General features: G+C 38.8%; 1 long non-coding RNA gene across 1 annotated transcript in view; it reads right to left on the bottom strand.

The window, feature by feature from the left end:
• The window catches only part of LOC308064809, a 104,887-nt gene that overhangs the window by 18,645 nt on the left and 63,924 nt on the right, over positions 1 to 22,318 (bottom strand). Inside the window, exon 2 of the long non-coding RNA XR_013928531.1 lies at positions 1 to 22,318. This exon is cut by the window's left edge and continues 18,645 nt beyond it; it is cut by the window's right edge and continues 48,178 nt beyond it. This is a non-coding gene — a long non-coding RNA (uncharacterized lncRNA).

Here is a 22,318-nt window from a genome sequence, read left to right as displayed (position 1 = left end):
ATGAAAGAGAGATAAGAAAGAGCCTTGAAAATAAAGGCAAATTATTCATGTTTGATTGAGAGAAAAGTAGTGACAGCTGAGGAACCCAAAGAGACAGTTGATTTCAAACTAATAGAGTACAGGAATTATCTTTGCAGCAACACTGTGAGTGGATGCGAGCAAGGCAAGAAGACAGATGTCAGAGGAGGAGATTCCAGGAATAAAGATGTGAAAAGAACCTGCACTAGCAATGTATACTCATGGATGGATAGGAAAGGCTTTCTGTCTCAGAGAAAAAAACTTGTATGGAACAAATCTATAAGATGCAAATATAACTTGAAAGTGAGGACTGAAAGAAAAATCTCAGTAGGTTACGGAAAAAAATGAGTTACAGCTGCTGTTCAGCAAAAGCACCCAAAGGGAGGGACAGTGGTGGGTAAGGAAGGATTCTGCCTGCCCAAACAGCTCGTGTATTTTCCTTTGTACAGTCACTGCCACTGACAAGAGCTGGGTTTGTCTCCTCTGCTGCTTGCCACTCACAGACTACCTGCGCCTAGACAGACAGCGTTGTGTGACACTTGGCACAATCTGCGTCAGATTTAGCAACTGCTTCTTTAATAAACTAAGAAAACCTGAGCTGGACCTGATTAATTTGAATGCATATAAGCAGTTTTTAACTAAGTAACAAGTAAGCTACAGATTAAGAAATCACTCCACCTGTGCTATGAAAGCTTGAATCTTTCAGAATACTTTTATATATAATCAAATTAAGCACATCTTAAAGCAGAATTGTCTTTGTGTGAACAGAGCCCTAGTTGACATAAATATCCTCAGACAGTAATTAAATGGTCCCTCTACAAAGCCAAGTGCAATACCAGAATTTGGACTTGTGCTAATACAGCTACCCTGCAAGGTGGTGAGTGAATTTGAAAGTCAGCTTAGTATCAAAAAATAGTTGAAAGATTTCATTAACATTCCTGCTTCAAAAAAATTTTGCTTGCTGAATTTACGTGTCCAATAATTTGTTTCAATTGAGTTGATCTTTTTTCGCTACAGACAAGCTTCACATCTTTGTGGCAATCTGCTTGAGAAATTAATACAGATTGGAGTTTTCCATGACAAATTTTAGCTTTTAATTTTCTGCCATTTCAGCTCAAGTGCCTAGGAGATGTTGTGAGCATATTACTTTTAATTAAAGAAATGAGGCTATTTTGATTCTCTTGCAGAACACTTTTTCTTCAAACTGGAGACCAAAGCAGGAAAACTTTTACAGGTAAAATTAATTCCCGTTTACTTAAAAATAGGAACTACAGCAGGAACCATTATATAGTCTAAGTTATAGCAGTAACCAAACAGGAATGCTAGAACTGCAAAATCAACAGACATTTGATTTCGCAGCTTTTACTGGGTTAGCCATCAGCAGCCAGAGTCAGACTGTACTTGAGATACTACATAAATGTGAAGTATCATAATAATCTTTTGCTATTGTTAATACAGTGAAACATCAACTGCAAGAAGATTTATAATAAAATTTTATCCAGGGTTTTTTCTCCTTTAACAAATCTATATGAAGGATTTTTTTTCAATATTCCTTTTTCAATTCCATGGAAATATATCCTATACAAACCAGCGAAAAATGTTGTCTAAAGGCAATCCATGCCATGCCTTTAGGGCAACCAAAGGAATAAAAAAAAAAAACAAACACGTATGCACACACTTTTAAGTTAGTACAAAATAATAAATGGAGAATTTGTATTTTACCAGGGCCAGCTCAAAACCATATTTCAAAATCTGTGAATTTTGGTCTAAGTCTAGGCACATAATTTCTGCTGCAGAGACTGTGATGCAAGCCTCTGCAAAAAGCAGCAACCCAGCCGCTCTGTGGGAAGAAGGTACACCTCCTCATCCTCAGCAGCATCAGCTACATCAGCTTTCCATGGTTCAAACTGGACAACCTTCATTAAGCCATCACAAAGAATAGCTTGTCAACTATTAAAATATTTCACTGGAGGAGGACAGAGTGAACGATCTGAAACTTCACCCTTGCAGCAAACAAATTCATCCTTGGTGCATAAGTGAAAAGGTTGGAGATCTTAGGCTGGCCCCAACAGCAAAGTAGCCTCCCCATAGCCATCTGTGTCCAGGTGGGGGGACCAGTCAAACATCAGTGTGAAGTTATGTTCCTACCTGACCTCTCAAATGCAAATTATTATTGCGTTTGCATGGTCTTGAGATTAATTGCTGGAAGTTAATGTTCATTGGTGTTTAAAAAACAATAGGAATTAATTGGTAAGGAGTAATTACAGGGACTATATCCACGTCTTTACAATGTTCTTTGGGTGACCTAGCCTTGGCAGCCAAGAGCATTTGTAAGTTTTCACACTAACCTGGATAATGAATCACTGTCTCTGAGGCAGATGCAGCTCTTAACAGGTCACAAGCTACCAGAGAAGTAGCATCTCCAGTCTCCTTCCTCTTAACAGCATACAGCTGTGTGTATGAGCTCACAATTTGCTGGGAAGCATTTGCTGGTCATGCAGCCCCTGGTTATAGTTCAGAGATTAAATAGAAACAACTCATGACCTCGGAGAAACAATTAATACAGCCTTGGTGCAAGCAAGCAATCTCCCTGGGTTCCTCAACTCCACTTCTAGTACTAACGGTACAGTTCTGATAGACTGTTTATCAAAACTGCTACAAGCAGGAGAACCCAGAAGAGTAGGGCAAATCAGCATCTTCCAAGCAGATACTCTTACATCTCATCCGTGGCCTGCAGTGTTGCTTTAAGACAAAACTTATTTTAGCAGTCATTTGAATATAGCTAAAAACAACATTCGGGAAAACAAAGGAGCTTCTTAAAACCCAGACCCATTTCTCTATTGCTAGCTACAAGAGCAAAACACTGTAAAGCCTGAGGTCACTTCTGTGCCCAGCTTGCACTGAGAGGGTGCCTACAGCAACACCCACTCAGAGGTACAGTCTAATGTTATCTGCAAGTCAATCCTTAGCATCTCAAAGGAAGAGCAAAGCAGAAAGACTCATATTCTCAAGCACAGGAGACATTTTTCCACTTGGCCCTTAGGTGTGGCCACAGAAGAATGGGCACCTGAAATGAATGGAGGATTCCCAGCTCTTCCCATTTATCCATACTACTCGGAAAGTTCTAACACATGAGTGCATAACATCTACTAAACAAAATATCTTAGTCAAATATAAACCTGATTGAAACAAAGTGCATGGTATTGCTGTGACACCAGAAATTTTCTCTAAGCAAGCCACAAACATCCTAAGTGTCTGATACAGATGATAGCATCGCTACAATATACACTCAGGCATAACAACATTTAGCCAAAAGTTCATCTACCTGCTTCAGCTGTTGATGATCAAAACAGAGAATTTTGGATGTTAGCTAAGGACAAGAAAAATACTATATGAACCCTTCTTTTTATTCCCCACTCTCCAGGGAGAATCTGGGGAACTACTGGGAAGCAGCAGTAAGCAAGAAGGGGAAAAGCCAGTTTCTGGGCATTATTTTTTTTTGGAGCATTGCTTTGGTTTTAAGTGCCTCTGGCAAAGCACAAAATTTCGTGAGCAAGCTAGCCAAACATTTTATTGTTCACAGTGAATGCCGAACTCCCACTAAGATTTGTAAGGTGTAAATGGAGTTTACAAAACACATTAGTAGAGCTATCCAAGCCCTAATGTCTTATTTTAAAAGTGTGAATATTAACTTACAATCAAATTAACTTCTGCTAAAACACAGCTAAAAGCCAAGCACAGAGGCAGAGCTGTTCCACCTGCTGAGATCCAAGGCTCCTACCCGAGGTCCTGATTTAGCTAAGTGCCTACATGCAGGCAAGAAACCAAATGCACTCAGCTGGAGCTGTCAGTTTACTTCCCTGACTGTGATTCACTGTCCTGTTTGTATGACCCACTATATGACTGACCACAAGCTAAAGAAGAAAATTAAATTAGCCTACATGAAAGCAAGCCAGCTGAACAGTTCATTCTCTGATTCACTTCTTACGTGAAGCTGATAGCAAAATAAGTGAGAAGAAAAATATTGAAGACTTTAGAAAACCTATTTTGATTTACAATGTGCTACTGCAGAGGAATGTTAACGACCTTCTCTAAAAAAAAAAAAAAAAGCAGCAGCACATATTGTCATTCCAGACCCTTGAAAGCTTCCTAGAGAGATTATACTGCAGGTGTGACTAGCTATTCAGTGAGCTCCCTACTCAATATGATAAACCCCTTGATGTGATGTGATGTGGGAAGTGGTAGATCTTGCATGCTGTGGGCTTCTAACATCCACTTCATAATCCCTGAAGTGCAGTACTGGAGACAGGGCAATTCTGAAAGTGTCAGGGTGTGAACGGAGCAGCTGCAAGTGCTGCAGAAATAACGATGGTGCTGCTCTGTGATGATGGAGCAACAGAGGCTGCATTACATGGCTTAATCAGGGACTGGTTGATGTGAAGAAGTCTATAAAGTTTAACATTAAGGCAAAGGTAACATGCCTCTCACGTCAACATAGAAAAGGAACTGCTCAAGAATGCAAACAGAGATAAAAAATGAACGCATATGCAACATAAATGCGCCATTAACAGTGATGGAGAGAAGCTGATTTTGTTCACATTCATGCTACTACTGCAAAAATGGGGGCTTGCTTTTTTCCCAGAACTCCTCTGAAAAAAGAGAGGGTATATGTGTGCAGTAGTTCAGGAGCCTGGTTAAACCATTCAGAAAAGAGTCCCAAGATGAAATAAAGTTTCTCCACATAAGAATCACTGAAAGAAAACCAAATTTTGTTGACATTCTCCAAGTATTTTATAGGAATAGCAATGTAGTATGGATGCCAGTTACTGTAACTATGTAAATTTATATTGACTCCAGAACCATTCAAAACTCTGCAGGTGGTCCAACTAATGATCCAATGAGCCTGTTAAATGTTAGAGAGATGCAAATGAATTTTGCCCATAGCAACAAAAGCTTGATTCAAAAAAAACCTCAAAACAATGACCAAGCCAACCAGTAATTCCTCCAGTCCAGGAAGCGGCTGTGAAATGTTCAGAAAAACTTAAAAGAAGGAATAGGCTTGCTTCATGGACAGACAGACTTTAACTAGATCCTCTCAGTTCTGAGGTCTGCAAGACTGTTTCCTCTATGGGTTATATTCAATTTGTCTCAACCGCCAGTCCCATTATGCTGAAATCTTTTGATACCACTTGTTCCACATCCTCACCCATTTTCCTCTAAACTCATGCCCTAGTTCTTTTTCTTCTCTCTCCTAAATGCTGCATTCCAGTTGCACTTCTCTCTTTTCCCTCTTCTTCCCCTGAAGGCAGCAGTAAGAACATCAGAGAGCACTGGCCCATCCCTGACTTCACTGCCTAGCCAGCATACCTGTCACTGCAGTATTTCAGTGCTTACAAGAAACAGTTTCAAGGAAAGTCTTGCTCACTTCTACCCACAAGTGTTTTCTGTGCCACAGTTAGCAGTAGGAGAGGGTGGGCTATGCTCATTCTTTGGAAATTTTTCTTATAAAATTAATAAACTACTACTCTTTTTTTTTTTCAGGGGGTGATTTTTTTGATTTAGAATTTTGTTCTCAAAGAATTACCAAAAAAATATTCCATGTTGTAGGGTATACATGGTATTTCTCCCCTTCATCTAAAGTCATATTCCTAAATGTTGAAGTATACAGAATTATCAAATCATATTTTTTTGCAGAATGGAGAGAACAGCATGTTTCCCTAAGTTCATACTCTGAAAGGGGTGAATTATTTTAGCTGTGGCTCTCTATAAAGAAAAAAAATTGGTGAGATGAATAGCCATCATGAAAAGATTTAGCCAAAGTGCCTGTGATGACACCTAAGCTATTCAGAGCAGTATCTTCTAGTGGTATGTGTTGAACAAAGTAAAGGGCTCATGTCTAGCATCTGCTTTGTGTATAGTAAATAGAAAAAGATGTGAAAAACAGCAGGAGAGAAGCTAAAAGTCTGTTTGCAAATAATAAGTCTTATTAGACAGTTAATTTCATAAAGACAGTTCAGTAATTTCAATCTTAAATGCAGCCATCGTGGTCAGATAGGAAAATGCTAGAGGTGTTTATGCATTTGGAGAAAACTAAAGGAAGTCTGAGGAGACTATAATGTACTTTCTATAATTAATACACATCTTACAAGCTTATGCACAGCCTTTCACAAGACCTTTAAGCACTGAGGTTTTTATCTGGCACTGTTCAGAGAATGGCAGGAAGCTGATAAAACGCTCAGTGGAATTTGCCATTCATTTATCTGTCCTTCTGTGGCCTTCAGAAGTTACAATTCTTATTTTTGGGGGGCTTTCAACAGCCTAATTATATATGAAAAGGCTTCCCATACCACACAAGCTTGCAATATGGCATATTAGAATTAAACGAGAAGAAAAAACTTTTCATTATATGGTTTTCATTGTTATTCATTCATGCATTCATGTAACAATACTGACTCAGACTTCTGTGTGTGTACTCTTAAGCTTCAACAGTTTATCTCTTAGTGCTTCATCCACCAGCGAATGCTAATTAAAAGAAAAGAATAGTCCTTATTCCTGTTATTCTAAAAAGCAGTTGATGAACTTCAAAGGTTCTGATTTTTATCAGAGCCCTCGCCAAACTTTCACATGCACTTTTAAAAGCTTGTGCTCCTCTATACAAGCCTGGAAAAGCAGCTTAGTCTTAATACAAGGCTTATTATGTTCAGAAAGGAATCGCCCCAGTTTGTTGTGTAAGATTGTACATACTCTCTAAGTGGACTATAGGGCAACCGATTCTGCACAAGTGTTAAGAACTGAAAATTACACCTTATTATGTCAAAGTAAAGCCCAACACATGGTATAGAGCCATATGTAATATCATCTAGATGACATGCAGAATTTTATAAGCTTACTCACACAGCCTGTGAGCACCAATGAACTGGAAAAGTCTCATCCTGGTGTTTCCCATATCTAACTTGAGGTCTAGAAACCAAATCTGAAGACCTTTGAACAAAATGAGACTTGTCTCTAATTTTGAACCAAAACAGAAAACTGTAGGTCTTGAAATTAATAAATGAACATTGCAGCTGTTTTTAAAATTATTTAGTTAACCACATATACATGTATTTACATCCATGCTGCTATTTAGGCGTGTAACTTTCCTGGTTCGTTTGCAAGCTATGAGAAGACCAGAATTTGCATCTCAGTTCCTGTAATATACATATAGGTCCAGGCTTCTCTGTTAATGCCCACCTAACGAAAACATATATAAAAAGAAAAATCACCCCCAAAAAAGTTTGTTGCCAAAAATATTATGGAATGAGGTGAAAAAGAATTCTAGAGGATTGGACATTTTTCAGTGAAGCAATCCAGTCTCCAGCAGTAGCCTTGCATTGTAAAGATTTGTGGCTGTCCTTGTAACAAGTTTCATTGGTCATTTTACCTTATGGTAGGAATTACTCTTACCTTTCTAATTTCCTGTTTCTTTTACAGATACTTCTGTTCACAGTACATTTTTCCAAAAAGCATAGTGAAGAACGGCTGCATGTCAAAAATACAACAACTTGCCAGATTTAGGAGAAGCTCAGTTACACAGCTGTAAGTGGGAGAGACACTACCTCAGCATCATTGTCCTGTAGCTCAGCCAAGATATAAACAGCAGTAGGAATCAGGATAGAAACCTTATTTGCCAGTAAACAAAATAATCAGGAAAAATGTTGGAAAATATAAACTTTTCTCCAAACTCATAGACACTGACCTGTGTTTGCTGAACCCATGGGACAGGAAAGAAAGGGAAAGAGTTTATATTCCTACCAGTTCTCTCAAAACTGAGTGGATTGTTGTTCACATTAAAGTCCTATGGAACATTTTGATCTTAAAACTCAGTAGCACCATTAGCAAGGACATAATAGTATAAATCTTTGTTTTGGGTTATGTCAAGATCCCTTTTTACAGAGGGCAAGGTTGATGCTTCTTATGACATTTTACTTTTTTAGATTTATCTGCTGACCTTACGTTATCTGAAAGGACAGCACGAAATACCCTAGAAATTATAGATCTAACTTGATTATGCTGTGAGTTATTTCCTTTCTCCAGGGTATATATTACCCAGAGAGAGCAGAGGCCAGCACAGGTCTCCACCTACTGCAGGTTTTGCCTCTCTCTTTATGACGGGGTTACTTGAACAGCATGCTGGGTTGGAATCCAATTCAAGGGTAAGATCATGGCTCAGATATGTTGACGAAATTTTGTCAGATCTTTGCTTTCCCACATTCTTCCAGCATCTCAGTACTAGATGTTGAACATTGATTTATTGACATGATCAGAATACGAAGAAAGGAAAGCAGATCTGATTATTCTAACTACTGCTCCAAGTTTTCATTTCTTTTCCCTGTTTAGCCACCTGGTCATGACCCTCTGGATTTTCCTTGCTGTTTCCTGTCAGAATTGTAAGCAGAGCTTTACCTGGGCTGTTTGCAACAACATTGTTCATCACTGATCTCACTGTATCTTCTTAAGCAAAATATTATTTATAAATCTTGGCAATCTGAATGACTCTTGGTTCCTGCTGGGATAGAGTTAATTTTCTTATTAGTAGCTGGGGCAGTGCTGTGTTTTGGCTTTGGTGTGAGAACAACCTTGTCAGCACACTGATGGGTTTGGTTGTTGTTGCTGGGTGATGTTCATACTAAGTCAAGGACTTTTTTAGTTTTACAGGCCTTGCCAGGGAGAGGGCTGGAGGGGCACAAGCCAGGTCAGCCAAGACAGCTGACCTGAACTAGCCAAAGAGGTATTCCATACCATGGGACATTATGCTCGGTATATACATTGGGCGGGGGGGGGGGGGGGGGGGGGAGGGAGGGGCAGGTGGAGCTTGGCCAGAGCCTGCCGATTGCTGCTCGGGGGCTGGCTGGGCATCGGTCAGCGGGTGGTGAGCAGTTGTACTGTGCATCACTTGGGTTTCTTTTCTCCCTTCTCTTCAGATTTCATTCCTCTCCCCATCTCCTTCCTTTTCATTATAACTTCTTCTTGTTGTTGTTATTATTATTGCTATTTCATTTTTATTTTATTTCAATCATTAAGTTGTTCTTATCTGTAGCCTCAAGTTTTACATTCCAGTTCTCCTCCTCACCCCTCTGGGTGAGAAGGGAGGGAGCGAGCGGCTGCGTGGCACTTAATTACCGGCCAGGGTTAAACCATGACAATGACTTGCTTCAGATGTGAAGTTCCCACTTTGTTATTAATTTACTATGATAGCAGACCAGAGGTCCTCTTGTGAATTCTCTCCCACCATGCTAGTTACCATACCAAGAATATATGAAGTCCCTCTCTCAGAGTTTACAGGTGACACGCAACGGAAAACAGCATCCACTGAGGCTAGCTTTCACATCATGTACTTTATTCAGCTAGTCTCACAGGTTTCCTTTAAAGCCAGTGTAGAGGGACAGACTCCTCCAAGAGGCAATTCAGAGCAAAAGCTAATTTAGGGTCTCTGAGTCAACCTCCTCACTGAATATCAAAGGACCACAGAAATATGAGCCAGCTACGTCCATTACTCACACTTGGATTATATGAATAACGCCTTGGGTATTTATTTCTGCACCCTTTTTCCCTTTTCTTACCATACATCTTTTCTTTCTCAAAGCCTACTTGTTTTTCCAGGCACATTTTTCAAAGAAAAAAAGAAATCCCATAGGACTAGGAAAACTAGGATGTTTCATGAAAACCAAGGAAGAGTCACAGGACTATGTAAGTTGGAGGGACCTCCACAAGCTTCCTACTTCAACCCTCTGCTCAGAGCAGACCAGTTTGAGTAAGTCCTTTGTATAACTGGGAGTTGCTCTTCCCTTGGCTTGTCCAACACAGAAAAAGAAAGAGGTGAGCCAAAAACCACTGTTCAGACTGTTGTGGTCATTCAAGCCTCAATGCCTTTCCTGTGGTTACTAGAAAACAGCCGCAGGAAGGGATGGTGAAGGTCTATAATAAAGATATCCTTCACTAGAAAGTATGTTAAATGATCAAATATTTTCAAAGGGTCCACCAAAATAACAAAAATAAAGGAACTTTCAAATAATTATTCATTTTCAAATAATTGATTTCAGAGCACTGACACATCAAGTAGAAATTATATTTCATGCTTTTACAGAGCACAAGAGGCACTCACGCAGTATGTGACAACACCTTATTAAAATTCTGATAGTTTATTCTATATATACTCTTTGAAAGAAAAAAGAGACTGCCAAAAGTACTGTGTGATTTAAAACCTGACTCAGCAGTAGGATTGCCCACACGCTTGATGTGAGCCACATGCCAAAGTCACTCGTGCCTACAGGACTACTTTACCTTAGTTCAGCTTAGATCTCCAGGTTTAAAGCAAGGATGATAATCCCATTTTCCTATCACCTATTCAGTGACAGATCCATTTATTTAGGTAGTCACATTGTATTTTCCCTGGGAAGAAAACAATTTTAAAAGCATCTGACACCCCTCTCCTTCCTTGTGGCCCTTCCCTTCCAGCCACCCCCAAACCACCATCAAACTACAGTTCACAGCTGTGTCAGAGGAGCTGCTCCTGGAGATCTTTTGGGAATAGTATTATTTCCTGAACCAGATTAAAAATAATCATAAAAAGAGCATGGAAAGACTTTGGTTTTGGTTTTGCTCAGAATATGATAGTGAATCAATTTGGAAATGGTTATGCTAGCAAGACTGAAGAGGGCCCAGCTTACATGCAGGAGCACAGAGCAACAGCTGACAAACTTCAGTCAGCTTCAACGCTGAAAATGTTCATGACAACTTGAATTTAGGATCATAAATCACTTCCTGGTGAAAGAAGAGGGGAGATTCAGCCACCCAAATGTTTATAATATTCATACAGAATAACTCAAATTCAAATATTCATGTTCATGTATTCTAACAGGTGATTTTCTTCAAAATGTTAATGCTTCAAAATTTCATTCCCTAAGCAATTTTTATCCTCATAAATTGATTGAGTCATAAGTGAAATAGCTAATTTCAGATCAAACAGACCTCATTCAAAGAATTACTTTTTTACAGCCTTTCAAATAACTTCTTTTCGTTTTGTTGATTTTTTATTGACTTGAAATCACATATTCTTGAATTCTGAAAAATCAATGCAAAATGAAAAAAAAATTATTTACCAAACTCTGGTTAGGCTTTCTGGATGCTATAGTAGTATAAGCAAACAAGCGTCCTCCTTGCACATTATGACCTTTTTCTAATGGTATTCTTCTTCTGTTAACAGAAAACATGAATAGCAATATGATATGGAGACATTAAAAGAGAACCAGAGGGGAAGTGATGAAGAAGCAGCATCATGGTTGTCCTAAAATCTTAGTATGTGTAGAAGTCAGAGGAATTAGACACAACTTAATTTTTCAGATAATTTTTTTCATAAAACTACTATAATTTCAGGTATCACTAAAAAAATTAAAATAAAAGGAAAATAAAACCCAGAAACTATATTATAAATGTACTAAGTTGTCATAAGGCAACCATTTTTCTTTCAGTGCTGACATGAGTTTTCCAGTGTATATGGACCTATTAAAACTCATTTGCTAAAAATGTGCTTGTTAGGGGGGAAAAGAAGCACAAACCTTTTTTTTAAAAAAAAAACAAACAAAACTGTGCCTTTGCAAGCTAAGCAGAGCATAATTGCCTGTTGTTAATTGCTGAAAAGGTATTTCCAACCTTACAGCATTGCTCCGTTGTTCATGAGGCAGCAGCGTTCCTTTTGTCTTTCTAAAATTTGTTACTCTATCTCCTTAACAGGTTTTGCCATGCCAAGAGCTGCAAAGCAGTAACATACCTGCTTGCTCTGGAGAATACATGGAAATCAAAACCAGCCCTAGAAAATGATAGAGGGGAACATGAATAAACAGCACTAAGTATGCAATCTTCTTAAACAAGTTGGTAAACAAGCTCAGGGAATTAGTAAGCTTGGCAACAGTGTTTGTTGTGCTGCTAGGACTATCCTGTAATGAATTACAATGATTAGTACCACTAGACAAAGTGGTTCAGTTTCACAGAAAATTTTCCCAGCCTTCTGTCATTAATCTTACCTGGGCTATTACTAGCACTGTCACTTACAGCCTGGGTGCTACACTCCTTAATATGAAGCTGTACAGGGAGCTTAGCTTTTGTTTCCCACAGCAGAATGCACAGACTGAGGGTGCTGTGCATGCTGTATCTTACATGGGTTTACTTTAAGAGAAAGGAATAGAGATTGCGAGCTGTGAGTGACCTTGATTGTAACTTCAGATTTAATATTCCCCAAGGAAAGTGTTTGCTAACCATCACACGTGGAGCAGGGCTGCTCAGTCAAATACTTGGGTAGAAATATGAGTATTGTCAGCTGCCAGTATAAACAATTGCTTCTAAGCATTGCACTATTATAAAAACTGTTTACAATCTCCTAGTTTATTTGTATGGACCAAAATAATTCTATAAAGCGCTTTGTATATTATTCTGAAATCATTTCCATACTCTCTTTCACAAATTCCAGAACCCCTAAACATCCTATAAGACAAAGCAAACAAGGTTTTACAGCTCATTTTGCAAGCAGTACTCACTAGGTCCAAGGAAACAGGGCATTTCTTTTCCACCTGCAACCTCTAAGGAGGAGAGCAACATACCTGATCAGTTGTGATAACTCAGAAAATAAATTATCTGTTTCATAGTATTATGCCTCAGAAAAAACAGAGATGAGCACTGGGAGAGGGCTCAGTCATGAGAAGCAGGTGCGAGGTGTACAGTGCCATGGTCTGCCCACAGGACTGCTCATTCTCCTCCCTCTTCAAGGTCAGCGAAGGGGCCTGGATCATCCCTTTCTAACACAGACAGTTAAAATAAATAAGATTAATTACATCTTTAAATGACTATGATTAAAAAGAGAGTGTAACAAGTCTGGGACACATATCGGCATAAACATCCCCACGATTTACATTGGTAAAGTGATTCCTGTGTCTTCATCTCCCTGCCTCAGTTATAGGCACTGAGGGTTCGTGTACGCCCTTGCAAGATACAGTTTTCTCTCAAATGCATATATGTGTGCACAGTACATTCAGAGGGTTATATTCTCTATTCACCTTTCTGTCTCTCTCCCTGCCCTTGCATACACATGCACACACAAACACAAGTAGATGAGCCATGGTAGTAAAGAACCCCCAGAAAACAAACAAAAAAATCCCACAATACAACTTGCATAAATACATGCATGATTTTGCCATAAGTATATCTCTATTTTCTTGGCTGGAAAATTATTATTTTTGTTATCTTTAAAAGGCAGATTAGTCAAAGTATAGAGACCACTGTGAAAATAATTAAGTAAACTCTTAGTTTGAAGAGTGAGAGAAGAGGCCAGCAACTTGTCCTAAATATAAGCATGTGCAAAGCAATATAGTCACTTTGGTAAATGGTATGATAGGCAGAGATCTAGAGAGAAATTTTATTTGAGACATAAATGCTACATGACAAAACATAAAACATTCAAATTCAGATTTTCTTTCGAAGCAAACAATAAAACCTATGACTTTTGGAAATGTTTTGGATTATTTTGATTAATTCATGTTTGATCATTGACTATTAAGTTTTTTTATTTAGATAGTCTTTCATTATACTGAATCATAAACTGAACCATAAAATTCAGGTCTGTTATTGTACCTTACAATACAGACAAACAACTCTATGGTGAAATATTTAATTAAGAAGTTTTCTGTGATTAAGGCTGATTTGACAGCCACCTTGAAGGTTTCCACAGGGCTGGAGAGGCAAAGCTCCCCTCCCTCACCTCCCTGCCTGAGGGACCAGTTGTAAAGAGGTCGGCTGAAGTCCTGCACTCACTTATGATTTCTGTAGATACAAGAAAAATGCCAGTCTAGGGGCTGGGCATGTCATCATTCTCCCCCAAACCCACCCACTGCAGATTTACATATATAAACTGTATCTTCCATCTTTGTGTTCTTCTGTAGCATCAGAAATGAGCTGTTTCTCCTCAGGCACAACAGGACTTGTTCCCTCTCTCAGTATGCAATAGCCCAGGTGGGAGCTTCTCATTTCATGGAGCGTAACTATCCAGTAAAGTACCTCTCTTCTCCTTCCCTGTTGTGTTTCAGCCTTACCTTTAACTTCTCCTGCTACCTTTGTCTTAACATTAAGTTAAACTCCACTTGTAGAGTTAGTTAAGTCCTGTCTCTGAAACCATGACACTAAAGCAGGATCTGTTTGGAAGAGTTGTGCTATTCCCTGGCTCTAAAATGGTGACAATCACTGCCCACTCACAAAGTGTTACACGTAAAGTTTTGTCTAAAGTGTATCATGTTATGTTAAACTCAGACATTTCTCTTTCCCTGAAATACAACAGCACTGAACTAATATATAGCTTGATTCTCCTTGGAGGTCAGAAGAGGGGCAACGATTAGAGGAAAGATTATTTTATCAACCTAAAAGCTTTTAAATCCATCATTTGATTTCTACAGTAATACCCTTTCATCATATGACTATGCATCTTCTTCCTGCCACCATGATTGAATCCAAACATGTTACTAACCTTAACTGAAGTTAGCAAGCCGCCTGGTTTGGACTGCTCTGATCCTGCAAGCAGCAGAAAAAATACTCTTTGTATTTCCTAACCTTCTGCTTCTTATGTTTCAGTCCTATTTAAAAAACAAGCTAAATTTGTTTGGATTTCAGCTGCAAAGAAACTGGTACAGGGAGACAAATCATAAAGATGCTAAATGGGTTTTGCTGCTTGTTTTCTTCTCCAGAGGTAACTGCAGCCCTTCTTATTACTATTTATGGTGGTATTAGGCATATTTATAAATTGTATGAGAAAGGCAGTAGCGGTGCAGTGAAAGAGTTTGCTGCTATTATGAGGCTATGCAAAGCACTATGCACTATGCAATAAAATGGCAGGTGAAATTCAACAGAGAAAAACACAAAGCTATGAATTTATGGACAAATACTTCATAACTTCACACACACAATGACAGGCTCTAGGATGCCTTCAGAAGTTAATTCTCCAGGCTGTGACAGACAGCTTCATAAAACTACTGTTGACATGTTAAATAGTAGCACAAAAAATGAGCAAATATTAGGAATTACTAGAAAGGCAATAAAAAACAAAGGTAAGTACAACATTGTTCTTACACAAAATTTTATGCAGTGTCTCTGATACCACTGTTGATATTTTTGTTTTTATTGGCTCATGTTGGGTTGTTCTTCCATTGACTTGTTCAGCCTTAAAAAAAAGAGCAACTAGGATAACTCTTAGAAACTATTATTTCATTGGATCTTGAACATTTAAGACTCCCCAGGGAATAATGCAGTTATCGCTCAGTCAATTTAACAGCAGTGTCTCTATGCTTAGGCTGTCATATACTGATGACATATACTAGTATGTACATACTAATATGTATATGCTAATAACATATACATATAAATAATACTCTTTCATAAAATGGCTGGCTTCCATCCTTATAACCTTGTGGTAGCAATTACAAGAACTCTAATACATACACTAATAATTGTTCTAAAGTAATTATTTAATTACTAGAAAAATATTTGCTTGCATTTGTTAATAAATTCCATGTACTCTTTAATATAAAAACAGCCACAGCAAAAGAAATAGACTTACTTACCTACTTACTGGGACCCAATCTTTAAAAAAATTCAAGCTGTTTAAAATCAAATTACTTCAATCAAAACTTTTGTTACATGTAAGGAAAAAAAAAAGTTGTCCAAATTGTTACCCTTAATGATTAGACACAGAAGAAATGAACCATTTCTCTGATTTAAAAATATGAAGTAGCTAATTAATTAGTTCCATGCCTCACATGGTAGAGAAACATAAGTTATATCCTTCTTCCAATATTTATAGTGAAATGAGAAACCTCACAAAGTATATATATATAGAAGTCACCAGTGGGCACAGTGATAAACAGCAGAGATAAAAACCAGTACAGACATTTTACTTTGCACAGGGGAAAGAGACAGAATGTCTGTGTTCCTTTGACATTTCCTTTATTTCAAGACTGGAACAATCATGTTTTAATTGCACAGGCATTGGCAGAAAGCTATTTTACACTCGCTTTCGCAAGTGTTCACACTGGCGTACCACAGGCTTCACAATTCTTATTCTTTCAGGTCCTTTCTCTGCACCCAGCCAAGCAGGAGAGAGAAATGTTTCCTGTAAATCTGTCACCAGTCACAAATACGTAAGAGTATTTAGGGGGCCTGGTTTTCAATGGCCACTGAAAAATGTTTTCCAGTCATAACATAACAGAAACTAACGCTCACAAAACGGTATGCAGCAGCTCTGCCTGGCAGAAGCCAGCAGCTGTGCTCAGCCATGGTAGCTAATTTTGTCACATGCATTAGTCACTGTAAGCTACTACCAACTTATTTGGTTATGTCATCAGTGATTAAGTTCTGCCACCAGACACACTTTTAAACAAGGTTTTCCTAGAAACTGTTCCCTTTGCAATTGGATTGGGAAGAATACCTGACAGATAGGAGTACAGCAGCTGTCACAACCAGTTAAGGCAGTGGCCCATCTGGGTCAGTGTCCTGACAGTAGCTGTTCCCCAGGGCAGAGATTTAGCTCCATCGCCATAAATTAGTTTGGTTTAAGTTACACAGCTTAAATGTCTAAGGCAGCAAGACTTCTGACTGCCTTAAGAGCATGAATCAGAATCTCTGCAGAGGTAAGCTAGTAAGCCTGTGTACATGACATTGCTAATGTGAAGTCCCCAGGGCTTTAAGCTTTAACAGCGCTTTTTCAAAGCATTATCATTAGCAATGCAGTGACTCCAGCAGATCTCAAATAGGGCTGGAATCTTACTGTCCTAGCACTGTACAAAAAAAACAGAAGCTCTTATGCCATAAATTGGTCAGAAAGATGAGAGGAAGGTGGCAGAATTCCAGATCTATGTCTGAAAGCACTTAAGTTTTCACTTAAACAGAAAAAAAAAGTCACAATAAAATAAAATTCACTCACTCAGAACAGTGTCTGAGGATGAGTGTTCCTAAGCACAATTTTTTGCATTCTGGACCACAAGGTAATATTTTACACTACCTGTTTTTTCTTGGTTTTTTAAACTTTGTACCTTAAGATCCTATTGTTGCAATAAAACCCCTAACTCTTTATCTTTACTATGCACAGATCAAATAGCCTTTCATAATATCATTGCTTTAACAGAATTAACTGTATTAGGAAACACAGGTTGTCTTTAAATTTACTAAGCAGTATCTTTGTGAAGGGAAGAACTTTTTCCTGTATGTCATAACCGAATAATTTTTCGCTTCTAATGAATAATTTTTACCAGCACACATGATTCAAAACCGATAGGCACTTTTGCCTTTACACAAGACTGTTGAATGATAGCAAAACATGGCAACAGAAAAGGAGCAATTTATCCTAACACCCTCCTTGATGCAAGGTGAATGAGTTGAAGGAAAAACTCCTGTCTGCCATGGATGTCCAACACCTGCCTACAGAGATTCTGGAGATGAAAATATACATCAGAGAGAGTATTACATAACATTTTGTCATATTTAGAGAGCAGATTTGGGTTTCAGATAAGTGGTCATAAAAGACAGCAATTTGCAATGCAGTTTTAGGTGAAAAAAAAAAGAAAAAAAATGAGGTGGATACACACTGTCCCCATTTAGGTTTTGAAAGTTAATTAGCAAGGACTACTTATCTCAATTTGATTGCAATGGTCAACAGTTAAAAAACACAGCAACCTTTGTTTACCATGTACCAAGGAAGGTTATCTTGAGAGGTAAGAATTTCCTCCAGGGTTAAAAAAAGGTGAATTGGTTCAGAGTTATTTTGTGCTAAAGTTACACCAACACATCTTCCCCCTGTGAATGTTCCTGTAACAAATGCTTTACAAAAGCAATTGTCCTTTCAGTCTGGGGTGTCTAAGAGCCCAGTTGTGTTTCTTATTATGAGACTCAGCTTTTACCCAAACAGGTTTCCCTCCATGAAATGAAAAGTGACAGATGCCCCTGGAGGACCAAATATTCTCATCTATCTCACATAGACTAACTTGGGATACAACGAATCACCTCTGGAAGTGTCTCTCTCCATTGTTATGAAGGGAGCCTGAATGATTAAGACTAAACAGAATCATAGAATGGTTTGGGTTGGAAGGGACCCTGCCTTGGGCAGGGACATCTTCAACTAGATCAGGTTGCTCAAAGCCCCATGCAACCTGGCCTTGCATACATCCAGAAACAGGGGATCCATAACTTCTCTGAGCAGCTTGTCCCAGTGTCTCACTTCCCTGATGTAATAAACTTCTTCCTTATGCCCAGTCTAAATCTACCCTCTTTCAGTACAAAACTGTTGCCCTTGTCCTGTCAATACAGGTCCTTGCATTTTACAGACTTTTAGTCTGTCCCCATCTTTCTTGTAAGCCCTCTTTAAGTATTGAAAGGCCACAATAAGGCCTCCCCAGAGCATTCTCTTCTCCAGACTGAATCCCAACTCTCTTAGCCTTTCCCTGCAAGACAAGTGTTCCAACCCTCTGATGATTTTCATGGCCTTCCTCTGGATCCACTCTAACACATCCATGTCCTTCTTGTACTGGGGAATCCCGAGCTGGATGCAGAACAGCAGGTGGGGTGTCGAGACAGCAGAGAGGGAGGCAGGATCACCTCCCTTGATTTGCTTCTTTTTATGTACCCCAGGATACAATTGGCTTTCTGGGCTGCAGGTGTACTTTGACAGCTAATGTCCAATTTTTCAGCCACCAGTACCCCCAAGTCCTTCTCCGCATAACTTCTAGATGGCTAAAGTCAAAGTAGAAGCAATCCCATCTTACTGAGTTGTTCTTAACAGTCCATTACAGGCAGATATTCAGGGCCTGTGCTACTGTTACTGACCACCAGCATCCTTCAGGCATATGCAAGTCATCAAAGCAGTAAAATGCTGCATGGTATGGGAGTCACACAGAAATTTTGGGGTTCCAAGGAAGCAGATATAGCCCTGGATGCCATTTTATTTGCATATTATATTAATGTAATAGTACAAAGACATGTGGGTGGGACATGCTAAGGCAAACACACACTCACTTTAATCTTTCTAACACTGTGAACATGGGGACACAAGCTTACCAGGCTCACTAGCCAAACAAGTATCTGCTTTCTCTGGGCAGCCCCAGGTGGGGCACATGGGCCCTTTCTTCACTGCCACTCATACCTGCAGACTTGCAGATGACATAAACACATCTCCCAGTCATCCCCCAGGATAACACAACACAAACCACATCAGAAGGAAGTTACCATTTTTGTCTTGTCTGTTCATGTTCACGTTCTTTGTGCCTGTATGGTTAAAATGGGAAGAAATTCAGTACTGCATGACATAATCTTATTGCCAACCTTGTAATTTTACTGGCTCAATAAAGCATCCAGAATATGAAAGTGACTGAATACCAAATTATAATATATTAAAAAAACAGACTCCAAAGATGCATTGTCCCCGTGGTATTCCTCTGTGACAGTCCCAAACACTAAATTGGCTATTAAACATTGCCTCTTGTTTGTTTGACTTTGGCAAAGAATTAACATACCTATCCATCCATGCATTTTGTTACCAGCTTTTTCCAGGGATGGGGGTCAACATGGAAATCATCTGATGTGCAAAGTAATCCAGGATGTACCTTATGTCTCTTCAAAGGATGCTGCATTAGACTACAAATTCAGTCACAGTTAACTGTGAAGGAGTTTATCTGAATTTCTAAATGCTATCCCAGTTTTTAAGATCCTGAAGACAAGGAACTAATGCTGAATATGCACATGCCAATGCAAAAACCCTAGCATCAAAGTACAAAAACCCAAAGTGGAAGAGAACTGTAGCAGCACAAGGCCAAGTAAAATTAGAGAGGCACCACCTGTAGAAGGGCTTCTTTTATAAATCCTCTGTACTATGTCTCATGCATAGGCACTATCTTACCTCTTCTTGACTCAGGCAACAAAACTACAGAACTATGATATTTACTGAATAAAATCCATACCCTAGTTGCTACTTTCTCTCCCTCCACCTGATCAAGGCAGTACTTTTTCAAACGTTCAGGCAGACATTCATAAGGTCCAAACTTGATTTATTTAAATACATTTGGGGGTATGACAGATGCTTAAACAAATAAGCTGTGCATGTTCAAAGGTGGCACTCAGTTTTCTTAGTCTTTTTAACCTGAGATAGGTGGTGATGAAAATAACTGAACCAGCCCAAAATGCTGGGGATAAAATGCTCAAAAATAAACATTCATTTCACACAGAAATGCTACAATAGTTTCAGATTTGCCATTTCAAGAGAAAGAGTAAGATTTCCTTTCCTGTTTTGCCCTAGCAAGACATTAGTGACATTTAGAAAAAATGATCATTCCCGAACAAGGCAGTTATGTTACAATACAGTTTACAACATAGAGACTTACTTTGACTTGAGGCGAAGTTAAGATTAAAGAGATGGTGCTGCTAAGACTACAAAGGCTCATAAAACACTAAGCCATTATCATGACCTTAATATAGAACTTAGGATTCAAGACATCAGTGGTTATAATAGTCTTATATTCATTTAAAATTCAGCTACAGTTTGTCACAGTCCCCTTTTAGTTTTGATCTAAACTACCCTGAACTTTAGCTGCACAAAGTATTTATTATTTCTTTATTAGCTGCAAAATTCACAAGGTCCAAAGGTGGGAAGCATCAAGTCCCTGAGAAATCCAAGAAGCAACTGCGGTATTATCCCAGCTGTCCTCTTCTGCTGCCTTTGTACTGTAGAAGGTCAATTTACTGCATAATAGAAAACAGAATTACTACAATTTCAGGCTTGCCATGCAGGAATACATTTGTAGTGCATTGAAGACTGAGACAAATTTTCACACCACCACCTTGAAGTCATTAATAAAGAAGGCTGTGGTCTCTGTCAATATGTGTTGCTCTCACAAAATATCAAATCAGCTTTTCTTTGAGGATGGAGGGAGTGAAAAGCGTTTGCCTGTGGGTACTCTTAGTTTCAAGTCTCTAAAAGCATTATGCTAGAAAACTTAAACTTTTGCACTTTCTGTTTGAAGGTCATCCTCAGTATGGTAATTATTAAATTGTAATGATTTGAATGTTGCAGTCAGAACTCTGGATTCACCTGTGTTCCCACAAAAGTAAGGATTGTTTTTGTAGTGCAAAACTGGAAAAGCAAAAGATAGGCCAGTCTTCTGAAAGAAAAAAAAATGCGCAGTTTCAGTAATGTGAATATAATCAACAACAAAAGCCTGGTGAAAAACAAATATTTGCTGGCATCTGAGCAATGGCAATGACTCTGTTGGAGGGAAGGGACAGGGGTACAGCAAACTGGAAAACCTGAGGCATCTGGTTTTTTCTTCTGGCAGGCAAACAGTGGAAGCATTAGCATATATCTGAAAGCAGACCGTAAGTGACAAGCAAAAAGACTATATGACAACCCTCGTGTCAAGAGATTTGGGTTTCTAACCACAGTTACAAGTAATGGGAATTTTCTAAGAGGTTTTTTGCTTGTTCAAGAGAAATTATGAAAGCTATTAACAGAATCCCAGCCACTATAGAAATACACCCATATTTCTACCCTTAAGCTAATACATACAAGGCAGATGTTTCCAATAGAAATAGGAGACATTATAATAAATGTTTCCCAAAAGCTTTCTGCTGGAAAAAAGGAGGCTCCTGAATCCATTGCTACCAACAGTCTATCTCTTGGGCTACGATTTCCTGGTAACACTACTCATTTTCTCCTGCTTTCTTCCTTGTCACATTGCGAGCACAACTTGGCTTTGGTGTGGTCTTATAATGCGTTCTCCCCTCACAAATATTATATTATCTTTCCAGGGTAACGCAGTGAATTTTCCACTTAAGGGTAACTTCTCCACTCTAAAATCTAATTAGGTGGCCAAACCTTTCCAAAATGTAGCCAGTGCATGTCTGTGGAGTTCAGCAGCCAGAGACCCCTCTACAGCCACAGCTTCCACCTCGGGGAGCGGTATGTCAAGTCTCACAGGGGAGGGAACACCCATGAAAAACAGATCTGGACAGTACTTTTTACTCAACTTCAAATCCAGCAAGCTTTTAAAAGTAGGAGGAAATAGCGCAGCCAATTGCCTGTTCTTCAACAGATACATTTGCCAAATATGAGTTACAGCAAAAAAGTGTTTCCTCATTTGAGTGGCCAAGTCCAGTTTTACCTCTTTCTGGTTATCCCTTTTTATTTATGCCATTTTTTATTCCCTTATGCCACTCTATTTGCTGCAATCCATACTTTCACACAGGA

This window comes from Falco punctatus (genome assembly GCF_963210335.1).
Source record: "Falco punctatus genome assembly, chromosome: 5".
Classification (NCBI taxonomy): domain Eukaryota; kingdom Metazoa; phylum Chordata; class Aves; order Falconiformes; family Falconidae; genus Falco; species Falco punctatus.
The sequence above is the reverse complement of the archived record's forward strand: the minus strand, read 5'-3'. Positions and strand labels throughout refer to the sequence as shown.